This window comes from Ctenocephalides felis, unplaced genomic scaffold (genome assembly GCF_003426905.1).
Source record: "Ctenocephalides felis isolate EL2017-DRISC unplaced genomic scaffold, ASM342690v1 CF-g0.4_SCAFFOLD_00845, whole genome shotgun sequence".
NCBI lineage: Eukaryota > Metazoa > Arthropoda > Insecta > Siphonaptera > Pulicidae > Ctenocephalides > Ctenocephalides felis.
The window spans coordinates 62,978,975-63,004,735 of NW_020536999.1; positions in this window are offsets into that span (position 1 = coordinate 62,978,975).

A 25,761-nucleotide genomic window follows, 5' to 3' on the forward strand; every position below is an offset into this window, starting at 1 on the left:
TCTTCCAATCATTAAAACATATTTTTATTTTATTTATACCTATAGCTTGCAACATTACTTATTTATAACTAACACTTGACCACTTTTGTTTTGTATGTAAAATTCTTCCTAACGCCATTGGATGTAGTCTACCCAAATTTTATCTTTGATTCTGGCATATATAACAAATGGACCTTCGTTCCTTTCATCATAATAGAAAAACTCCTCTTCATAGGTTTTTTTATTTAAATTACTATCCATTTCTTCATTTACTTCACTTGCCCAATCGATATTTACATCATTTTCATTAATTCCATCATTATTAGTTTTCTCTAAACGTGTTTTGTTAACTTGTACTTCAATGTCACCTTTTTCCTTATCACACTTAACTTTTCGCGATTCTTATCAAATATTTTATTACTTAACAATCTTTCTTTTCTTTCTAAAATCTATTACTCCTCCTTTTTAATACTTTTCTTATTACTTTTTTATATTCACAATTTTTAACTAAATTAATTTCACTAACTTTTGTTTCATTAATATTATTATCCAAATCATTTATTTCATAATCACTAATGTCATCCATTTCGTATTCAAACTCTTCTATTGACGTAATTCTGTTATCAACTGGATTCAATTCACAATCCTCAAAATCATGATGACCACTGTCATCGTCGTCACTTTCCTGGCCGTACTGGCCAGATTCCATTGTTCACTTACTGACTCACTCGCTCTTATCAGATTATGTAAATTTATTTACCGATGTGTTATCGCACGAATGCTCGATGCAGACTATTATCTAAATTTTAACTTCACCTATTTTTGTTTTATATCATGAACGATTCAACTTTTTTTAAAAATACTTCTTACAGTTTTATATATTAGCATATTTAGTATTCTTTATACTAACTCCAATCAAATTCACAAGAAAATAATAGGTTTTGTATCATACATTATGAATAAAAAAAAACAGTTTTTGAATCAATTCTATGTATGACATATAAAATACTTATACTTTATATCTTGTTTATTATTTAGCATATTTTTTATATTAATTGCGAAACCTTCGAAGCAAATTTTTACTCTCATTTGCCAATTATATACCGATATGCAAAAACCTTTTTTTGCAGTAATAAGTTAATAAAACTATTTATCAAAGAAACATTAACAAGCAATCGCAATTTCACATTCGCTTCCAATTATATCAATTACTTTATGATAGAGAACGTTTAAATTATTAACCGGTTAAGCATGAATCTTATATCGTAGGGGAAACTGGATTATTATTATATATGTATACATTCATTAATTAGTGGATTTGGAATTGATTGTAAAGTATACAATAAATTACAGTAGAAAAAATTATATTTAACTGCCCGAAGGAGAAGTTTGTTTTCTCGTGACAATTCGATGTGTACTCGACATTTCACGTTATACTGAATCGAATGAGACCAAATTTTGAAACGGTATTTGTGCGTGTAAGTACGTGAAGCGATTTTTGAAATTTCATCGACGGTTTCTCAAGAACGACTCACTGATTTCAAAAATTTTCAAGCCAATTGTCAGTTTTAGGCGCTGTTCACCGTTGGTAGCTACTGATTGCAGTTTACGTCCACACCTAAATAAAATCCATTGTCAGAACCCAAAATGAATGAAATGAAATGTGTAAAACAATTTAATTTAATTTATACAATTATTAATAAGTATGTTTCAAAGATATCAATTGAAAATTGATTTTAATGAAAGCGAAGTCTTTATTTTTGAAATAAACAGTTGAACATTTTATCTAAATAGCTAATTCTAATTCTTGTTAATGAAGTCGATTATACTCGTATCGGAAAGTTCATGCAACGTGCCATAAGGCAAAATGATACTTGATATGATACTACTCGTTTAACTTATTAAGTGAATAGTTCAACAGATTTAATTCAATCCATTTAAATTATTTTTTATTTTACCAATTTTGTTTTAAATCTTCATACGAATTCTAAATGAGTGAAAGATATTATGAACATCCCATAAGGTTAGGTTTCTTAATTAACATTATTGCTGAAATACTAAAGAAGAATTCACAATTTCTATTTAAGTTTATATGTTAATCTTATACATTTTTATGGTGAGGTTCCTAAATTATATTTTTATATTTTAACGTTTTAAAGCCTTTATAACTTTTGCAACTATCAAGTATTTTATAATTTTACAATTACAATTCTGATTTAACTTATCAACACACATTATATTAGTACATTTTTATAAGAAAGGCCTTTCAGAATAGAGCAATTTCGAACTTTTTAAATTTCTAGTTTATCAAAAAGTCTTATTCAATAAAAACTTTATTTAATTATTTTTGACCATGGTTTTCAGAAATCTAATTACGGTTACGGATCCAAAGAATGAATGAACAAAATTAATGAAAATTAACTACAATAATCGAAATTGTTACAATTACACCAAAGCTCTAGGTTGCACTTAAAAGCTCAATCTTTACAATCTACTTGGAAAAATATTTCATTTTCTAATTTTTTTTTCATAATTACGATTAATACTTACACCCCGTTTCGGCTTCAATACTGCAATACTCTGAAAATTACTTTTATTTGTGCAATATTTGCTGTTAATATCAACTAAATTTTAAATATGCATAATTCGCAATACTATACACAGCTAGTTTTTTTAATTATGAAGTGTTTTACTTCTCGTAGAGTAAGTCGTAGTCCTAGTAATCTAATGTATGGTTAGGGATCTAAAGGATGAATCATCAAAATTCATGAAAATTAACCACAATAACCGTAAAATAGACACAATTACATCAAAGCTGTATATTGCACTCAACGGCTCAATATTAACAATCTACTTGGAATAATTTTCTTTTCTATTTTTTTTTTTCATAATAATTTACGATTGTGAAGCCCGTTTTGGCTTAAATTCTGCAACACCATAAAAATTACTTTTATTCGTGCATTATTTGCTCATAATATCAACTAAATTTTAAATATGCATATGCACTGCTAGTTCCTTTAAATATGAAGTGTTTTTTGACTTCTTGTAAGGCAAGACATGGTAATTGAAAATGAAAATTTCTGCATATCTCTACCCTTAGCTTAAAAAAATGAATGTGTTTGTGTTGTATGTGTTTGAATACAATTTTTTGTCTACAATGATATAAAAAACTATTATTAAGTTAAGATTGCTATGAACACGTTGCCGCAAATGACGGCCATCTGATCTTTAGCCATCTGAGCTATAGTCATCTGATCTTTAGCGATATGTAGGCAAACAACGGCCTAATAATTAATAATTAATAATTTAATAATAGTTAATAATTTTCACTTACAAACATACAACTTACACTCGATTTTATCTGGCAATTATAAACAATAAAAAAGTGTGTTTCTAAACACGATCGTCAAATTAAATTAAAAGGAAAGACGTGCTGATTAGTTTTTGGCAAAGGCAGGTCCAGCCGTTTCGAAGATACGGGGTAAAAACTAACAAGAATGGCAATTTTTGAGAGAACGGAGTGTCTGATTGGAATGATTCAAAAAACATATTACTTGTATTGATATATAGAAGGATCGATAACATTTTTGTAAAAACAGGTCTAGTGAAAACATGCCATTTGGCGGTCAAAAATTATTATTATAATTATTATTATAATTTGTGCAATATGTCTACATATGCACATCAACTTAGCAGATATTTTATAGAGATTTTTAAGTTTTCATTTCTATGGGTTCCGTACCAAAATTTGTTAAGTCTAGCCGTTAGACTGCGACTTTAAATTACGGTACGGAAAGTTCCAACAATTTGCCTATAAGGCACGATGCCATGCACCACTAGTTTTTGTAAAAATGTCCAGTGAACTACTTCGGTTTGCCTTCCTTTTAAGTTTCACCTGACTATTACAATCTGCGTTTGTGTAAATTTCTATTAAGTTTCCATGTTCCGTCCGATTAAACGGTCAATTTGCGTAAGGGATATTCATATTCAACATAGAGGCGAAAGACGAGTGTTGAACACGTAGCCGTAACACGTGCACTTCACGCCAAATTGCACATGCCACGAAAAACGATCGCACCGGCATGGGTAACAACTGGTTGTTGTTACATTTTATTAAATTTAAATTGAAAATTTAATCAAACCTTGTGCTTACTTTAATTGAGCATTGTATTTAGACAACATGCTAGAAATTAATGTTTTAAAATTAAGCAAATTGAAATTTGTAATTGTTTTGAAAGTATGAAACTTTGACACGAAGTTTTTACAGAACATATTCTTATTGAAAATTTAGAACTTTCAACTCTTTATTTGTTTAGTTAATTAATTCATTCATTTCATCTCATATATACATTTTATTTTAAACACTACTAGCTGACCCGGCAAAAGTTGTTTTGCTGAGTTAGGTATTTTTAAACAATTTCTGAAGAATCGAAAAATTAATACTTTAAGTGTGTAAGGGTGTATTATTTGAATGCTATATACAATGAGGGCGGGTCATAGAGGTCGAATTTGACTTTGAGCAATTATAAATTATACTATGAAAACCAAACCAATTATATCACAAAAAATAACACATTTCATGCGAACAATTATCTGACTACGTTCAGTAAAACTTCCAGCGACTTCATCATTGTAGAAATGAGCTTTTTTTGCTGTATTTCAAAAATGTATCTAAACCTTTATACGCTATAGGCGGGGTAACTTGGAACGGCCAGGTGGCGAACAGGTTGAACGTCTTATTTTAATTTTAAAGGTATTTTAGAAAATAATTACATTTTTAACTAATGGCAAAAAACTGCCAACGGAAGAAAATACTTTTATTATGGATTTTCAAAGATTACCGTTCTCCCGATAGCAAAGTCATAAGAATCAAGATTATAGCTGATTATACATCATTTTTTCTCTACTTTCAAATATTGTTGTTGAACAATATTTAACTTTACTGGTGGACCTTTTTAATCCCGGACCTTCATATACTACTATCTATTCTTCGATAAATTCTGGGAAATTATAACTGGGAATAAGTTATTCGACAAAATGTTCCATTGATCGATTCCAAATTCAGGTTTTGATTTTAAATAGTATAAATTAAAACAAAATATGAATGTGTTCTTTCAGAGCACCGTGTTTGAGATAAATATGATTTGTCAACCATACCGAGTTTTATAGTACACTTCACTGTTTATACGAATGGACAATGGCACTATCATTACATTATAATTATTAATTATTTATTTAATAGAAATAGTTTTATTATTGATTCCTTACAAATATCAAATTGTCATCCACACGTCATTACATAGCTGTTATTTGCGTTTTGTCATTCCAAGTCAAACGGTATAAAAAGTATCCTATGTTCTTCTCCAAACTACCTCCCTGCTGCCAGTAACTAACACAATCCTTATTTTTATATATAGATAAACAAGATAAGTTAATGCAATCTAATATTATTTAAATATATAAAGAATCTATTTGTACATTGGCAAAAATTCTGCCAATTTTAAATTTTATATAAAAAAAATTCAATTTTTTTGTGAATAATTGTTATAGTTTTGAAAATAGATAAATATGATTACTAATCATAGATACTAGTAATTTCGTAGACTGACAAATTTTATACACTAATTCCCCAACCTTTAATTAGGGTCTGCAGGTTAAAAACTCCACCAGCTTGAAGTTAAGAAGTTTTTAACAACAATATTTAAAAGTAGTGGAAAAAACATGTATAACTAGCCATTAACTTGATTTTTACTACGTCGTTATCAGGTGATAGACGGCTGTGCTTGAAAATACATAAAAAAGTATCTTCTTTTGTTGTTAGTTTCTTTTTGGTTGTGAGCACTGTTGTTTAGTTTACGAGACCTTAATAAAATTTTTAAGTCTGCGTTATTTAATTGTTCTATAAGATGTTATGTCGTTTTTAAGTTACATTCAAACCTCTATAAAAGTTTACACTTCGATTGGGTAAAAAAAAACAAATGAACCTTTACCATGGCAAATCTAGTACATACTAAAAAATGTAAACCAAAATGTTAATTAATTTAAAAAAAAAAACACTTCATCAAGAAATAAATTAAATGAAGAGTTATCCAACCTTGTTGATGAATATTTATGTTAAAATACCAGATCGATGTTATATACAGTATCTAGTTATTTCTGTAAAAAATGTACTCATAAAATTTATAATACGCATTGCTTGAAGAATTGAGCTATTTTTCTATAAAATCCCTTCAAATAAAATTCCGCCTATAGGGTAAAAAAGAGACAGATGACAAATTTTAGAAAAATAGTAAAAAATAATTTTCTATCAATACATTGTTTGTTTGATTCGTATTATTTGTTCATTTGATTCATTCCATTTAGACTTACTTGAATTCAAATTGGACCTTTGCGCCTCGCCCACCCTATTCATAAAATATTTTTTATACTCTCAAAAACGATTCTGGTCTGGTTCATTTGGGACTTTTTACTATAGTATGAAAATTTAAAAATTTGCATATAAAATTAACTCTAGATAGAGATAATTTATTTACAAATTGAATTAATGTTTTTTTTTATATTAAAGATTTTATTTCTTCACCTAATTCAGTATTTTGTTCTATTATATAATGCTTTTTAAGTTATCATCGAGAGAATATTAGTCAATTTTTGTTTTTACAATTCTTGCAATTTGCAAACAAATCTCAATTAGTTCATTAGTTTAAATCAAATATTTATTTACATAGCATTAAGTTAATTAAGGCAATTTATCTCAATGCCTTTCAACATCAATTCTATATTTCCAAGTAGCTATTATCATAATTGCCTTAATAATTAATTTAAGTGAACAAATGATCTGCACTCACCAATCTATCCATCCATTTCCATTCGCATTGGAAACAATAATAAATTTTCTGCATTCGTCCGAGTGGTATACCACTATATGCCGCCGCTAACCACTATGTTCAGCATTTCGCAAAAGGGACGACGACGCTTCAAGATTATGGTTTTGTAATTGGATATAAAATGGCGGATACTGGCGGTAATTTTGACCAGATTTTCTTGCTTTGCACTCTTCGTGCTTTATGATACAGTGGTACTCGAATGGTAAAAGATCCATCATGTTGGCCAGAAAAAAGTTCGATATTTTACTCGATTATTTGTGAATGTTATTCCAAAAAGCTCTTGTTGAAATTATTTTTAATCATTTTTGCAATGAATTTTGTACATATACTATATTCTGGACACAAGAGGATAAGGGTGAGGATCGCTCTACGTGAAACTATTATCTGCATCAAGGCACATAAAATGTGCAGGTTGGTACAATTTCTAAATTTTGTCGAAAAACACTCCCTTTACACTATCGCTATTTCCGACATTATTTTGGTGGCAGCGGTGTATGTTCCAACATTATTTTGGTGGCAGTGGTGGGATTTCAGGAAAATGGAGACGTTACGCGTTAGGAAACTAAGTCTCTAATTGCAGCAGAAGCTGACATAATGTTACTTTGAAATAAGACTTTATAATGAAATATTCTTAGTAAAAAACACTGATAATGTGCGTGTTGACTCGACACGAAATCAGACATCCTACGTGTATAATCATATGCTTTCAAATATATATTAAAAGTATATCTGGCTATTTATTGGGCAATAAAAAATATTTCAGAATTGATTTCTGTCCCAATGAATCATTTTTATTCATTAGTATATAATCTGTGTCTGCAAAATGGTTAAATTTAGTTTCATATATTTAGACTAATGAGATCTCAGAATAACATTTTAATAATATTATTTACTATTACTGCTATATGTAACTTACTATATATTTATGTATTCAACAAATAATGAGTTAAAATCGCTAGTGTCATAAGAATTCCAAGATGAATATCTCTGCGCATGGAGAATTCGAATTATAACTTTTTCAAGTCATTCTAATTAGCTGACCATTTTTTTTTTAATTTGGTAAACCTCACTAAACAACTTCGACACCTGCCTTTTTCCAAGTACTTTTGATTGAGTCCGCTGTACCAATGCCAAAACCAGGATGGCAACTAATAGTTATGGTAATCCGAGACGAAGGACCGGAGACTTTATGCTAAATAACTCAAATATGATTTATAATAACAAATGCTATATCAAGATAAAATAAAAATGAAGACTTTTAACACGTTTATCAAATTCAGTTGAATTTTGTTCATAATTAACTTAGTTTCAACAGGCAGTTGAAAACTTCATTCTCATCGTTTGTTGTAGAATTGAAAATGAAAGCTCAAAATTAAAAATGTGAGAATATTTTGATTTGGCTGTCAAATTTTTCATTTGGCGATTTTTTCATCCATAAAGAATTGTTTCATATAAGCATACTCTCTGTATATTTGATGAATTTAATTAAAACCTATACTTTTAGAACATCCGGGACAGTCTGTAAAAATGATTTAAATATACTATAAATATTTTTGTGCTTTTAGAATCAATGTGGAAATTCGGGACTGTCCCAGCAAAACCGGGACATATGGTCACTTTACTTAAATACGTCACAATTATCAGAACTTGAAAGGTCATCGAAAAGATTTTTTTTAATACAATTTATATTGAAATGTGTTTTTTATACTCTATTGTATAAAAGTTTATAGATTTTTTTTATACTCTATTGTATTTACGACTGTCCAGTTGAGGACAGTTAGTAAATTTGAGGAATTTACAATTGTCAGTCGTAAAGGGACATTGCATACTATATTGACATTCGTTATATTAACAATATTTTAATGATAATGTTATAAACTTAAAGTTTTTTCAATCTTTATCAGGAAAATCGATGACTTAGATCAAGTGGCTCTTTTCTTTTCAGCCTACGTTGATAGTTCTGTTATTAAGGAGTTTGCCAGTGAATTTGGGTGACAGAGCTTGTTTCAATATTTATGTCCTGTTTTTGTTATTTCATATTTTATGGTAGGTGTGTTTATGTCGAGATAAAGAAGTCAGTTCGTGATATATTTTGGTGCTCCTAAGACAATTTTCAAAAATTTGTTCTGAAATTTCTTTATTATTTCTATATTAGTCTTATGAGCACTGCCCTACAATTGTATTCCATAGCACCAAATTGGTTTGAATAAAGTTTTATATAAAAAAAGCTTATTGTATGAGCTTAATTTCGATTTAGTCCTTTTAGTTTTCATCTCATGCTGCTGCCTCTTTTTTATGTGGATTCGCCAATTAAATTTTCTATCGAGCAATATTCCGAAATATTTATGGTCTTCTTGAGGTACTTTAGTGTTTCCTATTGCAGTTTTCATCTAAGCGTAAATGTCACATGTACTGATATTAACACTTTGGGGACGGCTGTCTACCTCAGTGGGCAAACATACTCTGTGAGGCACAGGGTATTTTATAAACAATGACTCAGTTTGCATCGAAAAGTTGAATAAATTACATATAGCAGTGATAAACAGTATTGTATTTTGAAAATAATTTTAAGTTATTTTAGTAGTATTTTTAGCCTTTTTCTTTGCTATATGGTCTTTTTTTAAATATTTTAAAACAAAAACGTGAATTAAGCAGTAGTGAAGATGAGTTTCAAATAGACATTCATATAGACAAATTTTACGAAATTATTATCCGCACCAAAGATAGTGATGAATGTGATGATGATATTATCCAACCAACAAAAAGTTCCTCTTGCTCGACAAATTAAATGAAGAGCGGAAAGACATTAGCGAATGTGCCGATTCTCCTTCAATAATCGAGTTTGACATACATCAACAAACACCTCGACTACAAATACCAAGCAATATAAGACATCCAATGGACTATTTTACTTTATATTTTACAAATGAATTATTAGACAATATAATAGAAAAAAACAAACCATTATGGCAGCATAAAAATGAACAAATATACTGACTAATCAGTGGCATATTCTAAATGCGAGAGAAAAAAAGGGATTGTATTGTCTGTTCTGACAGAAAAGCACCAGGAGGAAGGCGGCGAACAACATTTTATGGTAAAACATGTCAAAATCAACCAGTTATGCATTTTAGAAATTGTTTTGAACTCACCATTCTTTATAAAATGATCAAGAATAAATTAATATTATAAATGTATGACCTTCAATGACCACAAATTTTTATCAAACAAATTGCATAACATACACAATGAAATCAAGTTTACAGCCGGTTCAGTAGATTGTTTTGAAATCGGTGCCGTCCTGTAAGTGTTAAACCATTCATTTCAAATCTCCAGGTTTTGTTACATTTCTCCAATAGATTTAAATTGCTTTGATTATTGTTATTGTATTAATTATTGTTTTATTAAAAAATGCAAAGATGTAAAAAAAATCAGTTCTTAATTTTTTCTACATTAATAAAAACTTAGTCAAGTCAATTTTATCACCACTATGCACTTAATATTTACCATCACTGGCACCGATCCATCATCATCACCGGTCGGTCACATATAGTGTCGGCAATAGCTGACCACTCACCGTCGTCTTTGGCATAAGCAACCTCAGTCGGCCGGTCCATCCATCCATCCATCCACGGTGGTGGACGGTGTTTATTATTTTGCGTTTTTTTCCTTATTGTTTTCTCTACTTTGTCTTTCTCGTATTATTTGATTGCACGGGTCCCGGGATGATTGGATTTAAGTATTATATTATATTCCTTTAGCCGGGTGTGCGAGACGAATGAGAAACATCATACTCTATAGAGGAGAAACGGTTGTAATGGGACCGAGCTTTCATTTTGGTCATTAAAATGTAATGACTCGGTAAGAAATGTTAATTATACTTCTGGTCGTGCAGTTATTTTTTAAAATGGATCAAATATTTTGAATGATATTTTTTCATAATTCAATATTTATAATAATTGGTTTCGAGTATTTTCTTTTCTCGCGTAAATTGCCAATCCCAAGGCAGGTTCAGCAGTTATGAACTCTCAATAAAAATAAGTTAAAAAAAATGTTATTTGGCGGTCAAAAATGTTTATTGGACTTATGCATATCAAATTTTCAGATATTTTGTAGAGATTTTCATAATGTGTACACATTTTGCGTAAATTTCATTGGAGTCCGTACCAAGATTTTTAATTACGGTACGGGAAGTTCCAGCAATTTGCCTTAAGGCACGAAGCCATGCCTCACTAGTTTCTTTAAATTTTTTTTGAACAGAAATCAGAACTTAACAGTACTATAAAGTGTAGTGCTGAGTTGACTTAATACTAGTCGGATCTGCAGATGCCAACCCAAACAGTTGTCTAATATCCGTGTAATAAATTATTGTTACACTTTGTATTCTTGGGCAAACATTTATTGATGCAATAACTTTATTGATGAAATATCTTACATAAAAGCCAATAATTTAGCTATAGAAATCTGATCTGATGTTATCCACTATGTACCATCACTAAAAACTACCGTTGTCTGCCCAAAGAAGGTCTATGGTGTGAGAGCACCACAAATCAATGACTCACTTTTTCTTCTTGTTTGTTATTATCTTTCCTAATTTATTACCATTACCACGATTTTATACACTTTTATGCATTTTTCTTTCCAGGCTTAGCAATTGATCCTGGATCTACTTCCATTATTTATGATTTTGTACTTCAGCTTTCAATTTTCTGTAATTTTTTCTCTTGCGTAAATCATCAATCATCTACTTACTTTTTATTTCTAAACCTTTTTAAACACTATTATGTCTGTTTAAAATTATAGTTCCACATTTCGGAATTTTTATTTTCGTGAGTTCAAAAATCAAGCTCTCCCGTGGATTAATGGTTAGAAGTATGGGATTTGAGTCAGAGGTGCCAGCTTTTAAAAACACGGATTGGGCAGATTGATGTAAAGCAGTATTGAGATTGGTTATCTTCTTAAAAGATAGATAGCAATATGTTTCATCAATAAAAAAATCGTGACTACTATTCACAATGCAATAATAAAATTTATCAGACAGGGGCCAGTTCTCGGATAAAATAGAATTGTTGTAGTGTTATAATCGTATAAGAACGAAGTGTCAAAAAGCTATATGTACAAGTATATGTATGCTATACTGTGCAATGAGGCGTTCCACAAATAGAACTTAATCTCCAAAAGGCACAAACGCCAGAATGTTTGGTTATAAACATTATAACCAATTATCTTTGGTTAGACTCCACGTATGTTTTATCAAAGTAACAATAGAAAGTTGCACTTATGATAACTAAATTATTTGACATTTGGAGATCTTATGTGTAACACGCCTCATCGGGTTGCTATTTATAAAACCTAGTTTAAGTCATATCATTCCAACAGTTTATAAGACCCTAAATTCTGATCGCTGTTGAATTATGTGAATAAAAACAATCAATAGTTTTCTAGAAAAAAATATCAATCCTCCTCTCTCCTACGTTGTCGGGATAATAAGAGAGTACGCCGTGCAGGCTATTTCTGATAAGAAATTATTTATATATTATATACTTATGTAATGGGCATCAATTGTGAATTATTACGTAGAATGGAATGAAAAACATTATACAGCGCGTCAATTGCCTTATGCCGTATGCGGTATGTGGTATGCGATATAGTGGTATATGAATGTCCAACTTCAACTTCAACTTCAACTCTGCCTTTCGTCTGTGACGAAGCCGAGAGAGAATATGGTACCGCGGCGGCGTAATAATATGTTCAGAGGGAACCCATATGAAATGCACGTATCAATTTCGAAAATCACAACAACACACCGGACCGTTAACGTGGATGTCTTCTAATGACGAAGATGATTTATGGAATTAAATTTGGTTTTGGTTTGGTCATTGGTAAAAGTCTTTTTATTTGTTTCCGAGCTGCATTTGTCTATAATTATTGAATTCCCAGGTTATTTTCTTATAAGTTTCCACAGTTTTTGTCTATCGATAAGAAACTAGTAACTTGATTTTTTAATGGTTGATAAGTTTGTATATTGATTGAATGTTATAGGTTTTAAATGCTTATTTTTTTTGTCTAAATATCTAAATGTATTTAGAAATCTCACTTAATAAAATTATTAAAAAATATAAGCTTAGTGTAGAGGCCCTACGTAATATTCATTTTGAACATTAATTAATACACTAACATTATAGGTAAAGAGTTGAAGACGGACACACTAAATAAATTAGGGAAAACTGGTTGTGTCAGGGTACGGTGGTGACAATCGACAACATCAATATAGTTTGATTTTGAGAAAGGGTCAAAGGATGAAAGATGTAGTATATTTGTTTGAACAAGTTCCCATGATCTGTAGACCGCAGTGCTTTTGAAGAGTCAAAAGTAATTTTTTTTTAATAACAACTGTTACTTGAATTTGGCTGTAAGTTGAACATAAGTAGTTAATTACTAGCAATTAGCTTTTGCGTAGATAATTTCGCACAGTTATAACGATGATTTGTTTCCAGAAGAATGCTTTGGATACGGTTTTGACATGTGGTTGTGGGAATTGTCCTTAGCTGTATAGAGACCAACTATCGTAATATATAAAATCTCTATAAAGAATCTGATATTTTGATATGCATATGTCTAATGATCATTTTTGATCCAAAAAGCCAAATGGCTTTTTTTTTACTTTTTTCACTTGATTAAAATCAGACGCTCCGTTCTCTTAAAAACTGAGTTACCGTTTTTAGCACTTTCTGCCCCGTATCTCTGAAACGGCTGAACCTGCCTTATCCAAAATTAATCAGCACGTCTCCTTATCATTAAGAATCGAATGTTTTTTGGAATAATTCGAATCGGTTGATCTATGTTCTCGAAATCGTTGACAAAACTTATATTTGCACATACATATTGATATACACACACATCAAGGTATGCCAAAATGTCCAGAAACCGTTCAAACGTAAAGACATATAAAAATGTTCATTTTCGATTTTTTTTTGCGATTACTTAAACTTACCCCATGGAAAGTTGAAAATTAGATTTACCCACTAATTGGATTAATCCATAAAATTGGATTAATCCATAAAATTGGATTAAAAATCTTTGATATGACAAAAATAATATACAATTTTGAAATAATTGTTATAAATGGTTAATTTAGATTTGATTTAATCAACTGCTCTATCATTTTTCACAAGGTATCCCTTCAAATTATTGTGAAGAATCTCCAAAACTGAAAAGAAAACAATCCCAGTGCAGCCAACTCGTACAATAATATATCTCCGTTTTATTTTTATTTCTATTTTATTATATTTTATTCGAATAGCTTTCCGGCAAATTCTTTCCTTTTTATCGTCAAGACGCGTAAGTATTTTCAGTGAGGGCATAAAACGAAATTAAAAAAGTGCGAGACAAATTAAAAAGCGTCAGCGTTGCGGAATAATGGAGCAAAATGACCGTGGCAGCAAACAGCAAGCGGCAAGCGGCAAAGTGGCAAGTGGCAAGGTCGTTCGCGTGGCGCGCGCTTCTGTTAACGAACCCAAATTAATGTAAACTAACATTTCTGGCTGTTTTTCTAATATTTAGGGGATGACCGAATGGACACTGATAATAGAAATGTATTCGAACGAAAAAGAACATACGGCACCTTATGAAAAAATAAATTGGATTTTTTTTTGTTATATAATCTAAAATTATCCAAATGGTATTAATTATTCAATAAAAATTGAATCCGGGCGTATTCTATATCTAAACAAACAATAAACACAACGAAAAATATCCTAACTTCAAACTTTTTGAGAATATTTTTTAATTTAAAATGAGCTTTAACATAACATGCTCTTTTTAACTTCCCAAAGACTCAATGTTTGTGTGCATATATTGTTTCTTGAATATTTTAAGTCATTCTCAATCATTTGAAACTGAAATTGAAAAAAGTGTAGGTGTTAAATAAACCTTTTGAGAATTTTTATTTAAAATGAGCATATCGTAATTTTTTTTTCTAAAGCTTTAGGTGCTTAGATTTTTATTTAGAACTATTTATTATGGTTTTATCAACGTTTCAAGTCATTCTAGTTCGTTTCAAACAAAAATTGGACAAATTTTGTAGGGCAGCAGAGACTTCTTGTAATGTTTTCTTTAAATTAATATATCTTGATATCTACTAATTATATATTTACGAAATGAAGATGCTGTAACTATTTCTCTACCGAATAAAGTTATCAAATACAAATCGAATCCAATACAAATAATTCCACAACCATTCTTCATTATTTCAAAGTCAATCAATTACTAGATAAGTGCGATGTTACAACTTACCCCGAATTTGGTGCTAGCTGTGGCATCTACCGGAGCAAGCAGTAACGACTAAAAATGATAATTTCTAAATAATATGTTCCATACATTAATGCAAACTATAATTTGTATTAATTATAGTTTGCGTTAATGTATTTAAAATATATATCTCCCGTAAAATATTTTTTTATCATAAATCAATGTAAACCACACATATTCAAAGAAGGATAACTATGAAACAAAACAAGATATATAAAGTTTAAAATCAGTCGATAATAATAACGCAAACCGAAATTTATGATACTACCTGTCAATAATGACGGACCTGCACAGTTCTGTTTATTGCGTTGATCAGCGGATAAGTAGCCGCGACTGCAACAATATTGTGCAGGACGATTTACATGTCGAATCGAGACAAAAAAATATTTTAACGTTTCAGATCCTATTGAGAAACGCCTGTTACTAGGATACCCCTAACTTGTTAAACCAAAATTTGACCTCTCGATGAAACTTGATAAGAACTGATTAGTTTCGCGAGACGATCGGCCGAACCGTTTTTAAAGAATTTTTATAGAAATCCTGAACTCATTTTAGAAATTTTTGTAATCAGTTGTTGGAAGATTTTTTCTTTGCATTCAATAAATTGCAATTTTGATTAAACTTTTTGTGATGAATTTTCGTAGTCTAACTGAACATCTTAAAATGGCCTCTGAAAAATTTATTAAAGTATCAATTTGCATTGATTATTTCTAATATTTACACATATGAGTATGTTTTTCCAATTTGCCTCAAGGCAATATGCTTCCTTTTAATAATGTGATTTCTGTTATAAAAAATGGCTTTACATATAATACTAGTCGATATAATATTTGAAAGTGCTTCATTTATTATCGTAAAAGAAATAAAATGTATTAACATCAATTTAGGAAACAAAATTTCATAATTTGTCGTTTTTTTTCTTAATTATTGTTACTTTACTCTGTTTTTAATTACGTGTAATAGTCTCATTTACTCATAACACATTTCACTAATTAACAATTCAATAGCACAATATTCTTAGTATTTTAATTGCGTTATGTGATCGAAAAACGTGGCAAATTTTATCCTAAAGAACTTTTACATAACAAAGAACTATTGTAATTAAAATGTAAAAAAAATAAAGCAAGTCTTGTGCAAATTGTGCAATTAGTTTTTAGTCATCAAATGTTCAAAATAATAAGCTAATTATAAACATTATGAAAAATTAGATATGAAGGCACTTTGTCTTAAATTGCTTGATCTTCCTGTTTTCTAAATAATATAATATTACTTAAAGTATTAAAATTATTGAATATTAATATTATTTAAATTATTAAATTATTAAATTATTAAATTTTGAAATTTTAAACAGTAGAATTATTGTAACAATTATGTTTAATATTCAAATCTGATTTTTTTAAATTTTTTTCATTTCACCATATAATTTACAATTGTCTCTAGTCTAAATCTATTAAATTTAAAGATTATATAATTAGATTACATATGACAAATAAATGGACAATAGTAGCCAGTGTTACTTCTACTCCAAATACAAAATACATTTGTTTGGTTTTCAAATCTGAAGAAAAATAGTGCATATTTTAATAAAAATAAAAAATTATGCTCGGCAAGTGGGTTTCTTTCTCTTAAGTTATTAAAAATACCTACAACCTACTCACTTTTAAATCAAGTTTCAAAGATTTTTTTTAAAGTTTTTAGTTGTATAATAATAACAAAAACCAAATCTTAAAATCATGCATAATAATTATATTTCAAATTTGATTTATAAATAATTTAATTAATAATAAATGAAAATTATTTTTCATAATTTTACAAAACCTCGCAAAATTAATCATGATTCCATTATTTGTCCATTTTTAAAATTTCCGTAGGGAAAGTGATCGCAAAAAATCGAAAATGATTTTTTTTTTTATATTTTTACGTTTGAAGGGTTTCTAAACATTTTGGGTATACCTAAAAAAAAAAAAAATTAGAAAAGTGTTTGCGTTCAATATACGTATGTTTGAATTGTTTTAATTTATCGTCCACGATTTCGAGAGCACGGATCAATCGATTTGAATGATTCAAACAACATTTTGTCTGTTTTGAACGGAAATAATCAGTTTTTGGAGAAGGAGAGTATATTATTTTTAAAATTTTCAAAAAATAGAATTTTTAAAAAACAACTATTTTAAATATTTTTTTTAAAACGATTTGGATTTGAATATTCAAAAATAAACATTATTTCAAATTACAAAATTAGTAAAACCCACATATTCAAATAAATAATTTTATCTTTGCAATTCAGTTTATATTATTCTGCTACACATTTAAGTTAAGGCCCTCTAACGCATCATGAAATATGAGATAAGGTCCTTCATTATAAGTCGGCTGATTTTTTTAAAAATATATAAACGTCATCGTCTGATTCATATTTTGTCTAAAAAATATGAATAGTGAATGTTCAGTATTTATAATGATCTCTTTGAAAACCTTTTAAACAATTGTTATTAATTATTTGTTCTTTTTGATTGATTATGAATGATTTTTATTCCTAGAATGTTTAATTATGCGGGAAGTTCCAGCAATTCACTTTAAGGCACGATGCTAGTTGAAATTTTAATATTACTGTTTCTTTTCAAAGTTACGAAGTTTTGGTAGTATGTACGCTTTAAATAAAATAATTTATTTAAATCTACTAAAACGTTTTTTACACAGCGCCATTATGATCTTACCAACTTACCATACGCATATATCTTAATTTCTTGAAAACACGACGAATTTTTTAACAAAACTCCAGTTGACAATCGTACAAGTCAAAATGAATAAATTATGTTAATACTGGCCATTACTCATAAGTCAGTAATAGAATGGCCGAATAATATATTTGTTTAATTCATCGACAGAAGAATCTTTGACACCACTGTGTCATGTGCGGTGAATGCTTTGAAAAATGTGATGATTATACAGAATTTAATGCCATGAAAGATGACGAATATTTCTATTTAATAGAAATAATACTAAATACAGAGTTGACAAGTCGAGTAAATCCGGAATTTAGTGCGTGTTGCTTTGAAATATTAGGACGTACAGGAATAAATAAATATGTTGGAAAGATTTTGTCCGGTGATGAAAGAAAATAGTTGAAGACGTTAACTGTAATTTCTATAATAATAGCAGAGGTTTTTATTTTTGTTTTTAATATCTGCACCTATTCCATTATGGAACATCAATAAATTTTGTTAATGCTTAACACTAGATTTACGGATATTGGTTGCATACCTATTTTTGCTGAAATGAGCCATTTGACTCTGAAAGAAGATGGTAGTTTTTGGAAAATATAGTTCCAAGCCAATTTAAATAAAATATTTATTATAAAAAAAATCAAGTGAAGCATTTTTACTATTTTTTCGTAAAACTTTTTTATACAAATTGCTTTTATGAATGATCAAGGTACAATTCTCAGATCTAAACTTTGTGTCATTGCTCCTTTTTTTGGTCGCCGCGATTTGTACGTATAGTGCCTAGTTCATCTTTTCAAGTAACGCTTTGCAAATAAAATAATAGTTGTGGCAAATTATTATTCAAAAACCAGCTCTTTTAACGTGTTTAAAAACTGTATTAAAATCGGATCATTTGTAAAAGTTTACATGTCATGACTGTCTATTAATTTTATGTTTCCAGATCAAAGGCGACTCGAATTTCCACATATATTAAATTAATTATATCTTGTCCACAGTCTAAAAATATTGCTCTTCAAGCTTAGTCACAAAAATTTTCCTCAAAAAAAAGCATTCGGATTTCATTCTTGCCGAAGTGCGGAAAACTGTTGACAAATTTTGATACCGATTGAGAGTAAATTACCATCTAGCTTTAATAATGGTTTATCGATTACTATGTTTGCATCAGGTTTGTAACATACCTGACTTACTTTGAAATCAAGGCATACTCCGTATCAGATATAATTTATGTTTCCAACAAATAAATTACAAAATTATCTTTGTGGATCAGAGTCAAATTGGCTCACATCGTGAAAATAGGTATACCACATTCATAAATTCGAAATTAAAGAATATGCGAGAAATTGGAATCAATGTTTATATATATTTTATTACTTAACTGAAAACCAATGTATGTTTGAAAACAAAAAAAGTTTTATGTGTATTAACTGATAAAATTTTCATTGAGTCAAATTGAATCGATCCGTAAAATTAGTGATAAAATCTCTAAATTGAATGCTAATTCATTGACTGGCACATGCATCTCAAATATAAAATCTGCTGCAAAAATTATAATCATTCAAGTAAAAAGCACAAAAATCTTTGTTGAATTCATAAAAATCTATAAACCAATAAGGATTTGTATTTTTTTATATATTTCTTTTCATTTATTTGAATGAAAATCAGAATTTAAGAGTCTTATGAGCTGTTATGATAGAATTTCTTATGCAGACTTTTCAGAAAGCAACCCAACGTTTGGCAATCACTAGGGTAGGCCAGAGCACAATGTTTTTTAAAATAATTTTTTTTTAATTTAATTTACTTTTTTATAGGATATTATTATTGTTTACACCTTTTGTAAGGGTGAAGTTTTCTATTTTAACCCTCATATGCAAGCTTTTATATATGTTATATTAAAACAATTGTTGAATTCAGCTCAAAAATGACAATTTATCTTAAGAAACAATTCAATAAGGTTTATTCAAATATTATATTAATATCTCGTAAACTGAACAACATTGCTCACAACCAAGAAAAGCAACAACGAAAGAAAATTCTTTTGTTATAGATTTTTAAATAAAGCCTGTTATCTCCTCATAGATTGATTTCAGGCGAATTATACATCTTTTGCCGTCTACTTTTGAATATTGTGGTTAAAAAATTTCTTAACTTGTTTTTGAGATATTTGTGGTAGACCGCAAATCTTTAAGCCCCGCTCAATCCTATTTTGTATATGTATTCATTTTTAGGATTTACCTATTATTGATGATTTTATATTTAATATAGATATGATTAAGATAGCCTTTTTTTGTCAATCAAAACTTTATTAAAGTTTTATAATACAAAATTGTTGAGGTTTATAAAAAACAAAAAATTAAACCTAAATACAAAAATATAAATGTAAATAATATTTTTTGCTTAAAAACGTTTTTTCATCTATAAAACCGATGAAATTACTACTTGACATTAAGCTGCCCGAGGCGGAGGGGATCTGAAATATTGATCCGAAAAATGAGTTTTAGATATCTTGTAGAAGATTTACATCATTATGCTAAAGTTTTTCAAATAGACTAATCAATTCATAAATACCAATATATTCTGGTCGTAATGGTTTTACACAATTAGTAATATCCAAAGGAAAATTTTATGTTTTCGTCCAAAAATGAGATCTGATAATTTCATGTTTTCTCGACATTTCAATTATAAGAATCAATCAATCAATTATAAAAATTTATTGAATTTTGAAAATTTGTCTATAGAAAATACTCTGACAATGAGTTGTATTAGACACGAGCCCGATTTCCCATAATGTGTAATAAATCTAATCAGAATACATATAAATCACTCATAAATTATTATATTGATTTATTATTGACTAAGTCTATTTACTATGACTATTTACACATATAGAGAAATTCATGTAAAATGCAAAGCAAAATACCACTTACAACTAGTTTTTATTTGGTGTGTTGTACTACTTGATATAGAGGTTGCCGAGCTGGCCGAGGTTTGAATCGAACTCGTTTATTATTCTATTCCAAAGAACTGAGAATATTTGAACTACAAAAATTCTATATAAAATTAATTTTATAAAACAGTGAAAATGTCTTTATAAAAAATAATTGTTTCTTTTTAAATGAGCTATATTAAAAGTGTGTGTAATTATATTTAAAAATTGAGTAATACAGAAATAATAATAATATATCGAAAGAAATAGTCGGACGTAAAAGTTTCAAATTTGGCGGGCAACACACCTAACATATTTGAAGTTGTTCGTGGTGCATATCATACCTGGGGTGGGGTTAGTAGAATTTTTGACAGATAGGTCAGAAGACGCATTTATTGTATTCGGTGATTTTCTAACCTTATATAAAAATTTTGTATGAAAAATTGAATGGAATATGTGTTCCAAAAGCATTTAAAATATTGACAGTGGTATAGGGTAAGTCTGCTTTTAATAGTTAAATATATTAAGTAGACGTACAAACTGTTCCAAAGTAATAATTCTTTCCGATAATAAAAATCACTCTGAATAAGAAGATTCATGCGAGTTCGCTTTCAGTAATAAATATGGAACCAAATATCGGATAAAATAGAAATGTTATGGTAATGTTAGTTTACGGATTTAAAATCGTATTAAATTATTTTAATTATTCAAATGGCTTCGTTCCAAAAGGACATTTTAGCCAACATACATTGATTAAATATAGAAGTAGGCTACATTAAATAATATTAATTCTATCGTGCATAAAAAGAAAAACCATACCGAACGCTAGCACTAAAATATTGAGTGGTTCATGGCATTGCCCCTTAAAGCAAATTGCTGGAACTTTCCGTTAATATATTTTAGGAATATCAAATGTTTTCAAATAAATTATTTTAAGTACCGTAACTTTCATTATTTTTTATTTATAGACAAAATAAAAATATAATATATAAATTGGACGACGACGTTATATACGTTCACATAAAACGCACGAGTAAATAAAAAATTTTAAACTAGTGGTGTATGGCATCGTGTCTTGAGGCAAATTGCTGGAACTTCCCGTACCGAAAATTATTTTTTTTTTTAAACAATATCTTTTAATCTTTGAAAAAAATAATTTTTGAGAAATTTTAAACTTTTGAAAACAATTGACATTTTTGTTGGAGAAGTTGTTTTTTTTTTCAAAGCAATCACACTGCTTTAGATGGATAGAGACACAATTTAGAAGACCCATAGAAATGTAAGCAAAATTGATACACATTAATAAAATCTACATAAAATATCTGATAATTTGATGTGCATATGTCCAATAAATATTTTTGACCGTAAAATGACATTTTTTAACTTCTTTTTATTGAGAATCCATAACCGCTGGACCTGCCTTCCCAAAAATTCAATCTGTTCTTCATCTTGTCAATACAAGTAAAATGTTTTTTGAATTATTAAAATCGCACGCTCTGTTCTCTTAAAAACTGAGTTACTTTTTGCCCTGTATATTCGAAACAGCTATACATGCCTGTGCCAAAAACTAATCAGCACATCTCCTTATTAATAGGAATCGAATGTTTTTTGGAATAATTGAAATCGGTTGAATCGTGTTCCCAAAATCTTCGCCAAAAATTTGTATCCGCACACACACGCACACACATACATACATACACACACATACGCACACATACATACGGGAAGTTAACTAGCCAAATTAGAATTAAAGGACATTATCTCAGATTTCTAACAATTATTCAAAGTTAAAATTATTCATTTAAAGTATATAAGTGAGCTTTAGAACTTTATCCAGAATTAAAATTTAAATCCGAATTATTTTCGACAAACAAAAAAATTTAAAATTTTTAAAAATAACCTAAAAGCATCAACACAAGCAGAAAGTTTTCATTCAAATCGGAGGAGTAGTTCCTTCAAAAACTGCCATTTCTTCACATTTAGCTCCGTACCTCCGTACCTCCGAAACGGCTGGACCGATCCTTCCCAAAAACTAATAAGCACATTAGTGCTTATTAGAAATCGCCATGAGTAGAAATCGATTGCTTTTTGAATCATTCAAATCGGTTGAGCACGAAAAATTTTATCCAATTTTTTTAGATATGCCAAAATGTGTGGAAACGTCTGAAACGTAAAGATATGCAAAAATTGTTGTTTTCGATTTTTGGCCCATTACCTCATTTTATATGAATTACTAGTCTACCTGTCTACCTGTCTACCTGTCTACTTCTGGACCAGTCTGCCTATTTTGTCAGCCTGTTAATCTGTTGTTAAATTTTATCCGAAAATTGGCTTCATTTTTTATGTTGTTTTTAGAACAGCAATCAGAATTTAAGACACTTATAAGCTGTTGAGATAATACGACTTAATTACTAGCCGGTTCTATAGATGGCAACCCAAACAGTCGTCCTATCACTGTGTGATGAATTATTACAATTTTCTGTAATAGGTGGGCAAATATTTACTGATGCAGCAATTCTGGATCAGAGCTACTTTTACTTGAATACATTTTGCTTTCTATATTTCTAAGTAATAAACGTTGTCACTAATGTTTCACATCAGGCTCTTCGAAACGGGATTGGACAAGGGATATCTGATGTAGGCCCATTCGTTCTAGCCACTTAACTACAAGCCCCCATATTTATAAGTGGTATAAATTATACAAAAATTTCTGTTGACAAAAATTCACTTTGGACTAGAATATTGTCTAATAAAATCGTATTTCAAAATCGTTGGTGACACCTACAACTTCAGTTTTAGGCGTTTGAAAATTGCGAAGATTAACACTATTGATAGCCATCTATCCAAAACCTTCTAATTTCGCAACGCCTGTTTCCATAATCCAGAAAAATAGCATCGTTTTAATGTCTAATTGAATTAGTAGCGATCTCTGGAATCAAATTATTTACTATAATGCTTCTTTTATTGTGACAATAGCTTGCTCCTCTTCTCTCCAGGCCATTATCTTTACAAATGAACTGACTACGTTGAGTCGTTTCGTCTACATTTACCGTTATTAGATTTCTTTCAACTCCTAAACTCCTAACTTCGTTTCTTTTGTGACCGTAGTAATTTTTTTAACCGTTGTATAATGTCGCATTACATGGGGGTTGAAATGAGACGATCGCTTGGGACAAGTTTGCAGGGTAATTTTCAACATTACAGGGATGAAGATCCAAAAATGTTCGGTTTTGGTAGGAAGTAGAATATTTAATTCAACCAGTTAACTGTGGCGCGGTTATTGTATAGTGCGTCGGTTTTTTGGGAGTATATTCGACGAACAATTACTTGCGCTAGTAAGACATCGGAAGAAAAAGATTGGTTTATTTTACAAATTGAAAATTTTATTACTGAATTTTACTTTGGTCAACATACATATATATGACATATTCAATAAACTAAAAACGTAACTAGTGGTGAATGGCATCGTGCCTTAAGGCAAATTGCTGGAACTTCCCGTACCGTAACGAAATTTTCGAGGAATACTAAATATTTTCAAATAGATTATTATAAATGCTGTAATATTATCGAATATTTATAAAAATTATATAAACTGACTTGCAAGGTTGAAATTATTTGTTTAAAGTATATTAAAACTTTATTTAAAATTAAAATTGAAAGCTGAATTATATCGATATACAAAAAAAATTGAAAAAAAAATGAAAAAAAGTTTTTTTGAAAAAAAAAATGAAACAATTTTTTTTCCAAAAGCAATTATTTTGTCAACACAAGCAGAAAGTTTTTTGAATCATTCAAATCCGATGCTTTTTTCTCTAAAAAACTGCCATTTTTTGTACATTTAGTTCTGTATCTTTGAAATGGCTGGAATTGCTTTTGCCAAAAACTAATCAGCACACATCTCTCTATCAATAGGAATCGAATGTTTTTTTCAATCATTCAAATCGGTTGTTCCGTGCGCCCGAAAACGTGGACAAAAAATTGTATCTATACATACAAACATACACACACATCCATTTTTTCTTTGAACACATCCATGTTCAAAATGTTCAGAAACCTTCAACACGTGGAGAAATGCAAAAATTTTCAATTTCGATTTTTGGCCCATTACTATAACTACCCTACGGGAAGTTAATATATTCATTTAATATAATAGATATTAAAGTAATAATTCAAATTCTTGCTGTAAACTGTGATACTAACATTATAAAATGTTATAGGCCGATAGATATTTTGCTTATGAAAATTAATCAACATTTGAAATTAGTACGTACATTTACAGTTGGTAGATATATTCCGTTCTAGGTTTTTCTACCAATCGAAATTGATATGTGCTCTTAATATAACTATCTATTACTACTATAACGTCTTGAATTAAATACATTTTTAAAACACTAATCAGTATGAAATGTGTGGTATTCGCTAATCATAGTTATCTGGTTAATACTTTTTATAAACAGTTCACATGTAACCACTTTAATCCGAAAAAATGTTCAGAAAAATTTTAATCTATCTCTGAATTCGTTTTGAAAATTCAAAAACCGTTAGAAAGACATTGGTTGGGAATCGTGCTGATTAGTTTTTGGTAAAGATCGGCCGGGCCGTTTTATTGTGATAAAGTGTTAAAAAAAATTTATGGCGATTTTTATAATTTTTTTTGACCTTGGATACCATAGTCTTATTTATAAATAATACTTAAATATTACGGTCCGTTACAAGTCGTTTAATTCTAGAAATTCTTCGAAGATTGCAAATATTAGTATCGTTTTCTTGGCATTTGTCACAAGTAGACCTTTGATCGACGTTTTCTCAAAAACATCTGAACCGATTTCAGAAGTTTAAAAGCCATTGATGTATCTCAATGAGGACTATCGTTTGTCAGTTTTGTGAAAGATCTGCTAAGCCCTTTTTTCTAGTTTGAAAAAAAGTTTTAAACTTTTCATCC